The following is a 1,011-nucleotide window of genomic DNA, read 5'->3' as shown; positions in this document are numbered from 1 at the left end:
CTTGTGTGCTGTATTCATTCTTTTGTGTCTGGTAAATGGTTGTTCTTGAAGACTGAAATCTCAATAAGATTTCGGAGCTAGTGGAAACTTCTTGAACATATAATGAAAAATTTAAATCTCTCCTGATAACATGCACAAAAATGTTTTGAGTCTTGTTAACATTTGTGTGTATGTTGTCATAGTTACCATAGAAACAGAAGCATCTGTTCAGGAGATATTCTTGTTCACGGGGCAAATACACTTGTTCTTAATCCCCTTCCCTTCTGGCTTCCTCAAAAATAAAGCAAAAAAAGAACTCCAGTCCCACTTGTGCCCTGTGAAGGAGTGATGGAGGCTCTCACACTTCAGGAACTAACAACGAAAATAATGTCTGTGACTTTTTTTCAAAGACAGTCCCAAAGGAGAGGCTATTTCAGTGGACCACAGTTTGGGTTTGTTTTTCTTACATCTTACCAAAAGTACAGTCTTGTAAACACTAATAAATTTGTTGTCTTATTTGTAATTAGGAAGGAATGAATTTACTTCATTATGTCAGTTAAATGGCGTGTTGATTTCTACTGTACCCTATTTTGACCTAGAAAAATCAAACCAGTATTTTAAGCAAAGGTAAAAAAAAAAGGCAAAACAAACTTTCTTAATAAGGTATTCACACAACACGCTGGTGGTGGTGCATACCTGGCTGACAGACTGATCCAGAGGACAAAATTAAATCTCCAGCTGTAGGAGTCACCCTTTACTGCTGCTTAGCCCGATAGGATGTGGTCCATTTTTAATAGCAGATAGCTGGCCATAATTTCTTCTAAGAGACAGCTTCCTCAACATAAAGTACAAGACAGCTAATTGGACATTAATTAAACTGGGTTAATCAAATTAGTCCCCTTAATTAATGCGTTCATGGTCAGAGGTCACGATTATCCACAACTACTCCAACAGTCCATTGAGAACTGCTCAGCACCTGTGCAAATCAGATTACTCAGTCTGAGACTCAAGACTCGCATGCTTAGCATGAGG

Source organism: Apus apus, chromosome Z (assembly GCF_020740795.1).
Source record: "Apus apus isolate bApuApu2 chromosome Z, bApuApu2.pri.cur, whole genome shotgun sequence".
Classification (NCBI taxonomy): Eukaryota; Metazoa; Chordata; class Aves; order Apodiformes; family Apodidae; genus Apus; species Apus apus.
This window is presented reverse-complemented; position numbering follows the sequence as displayed.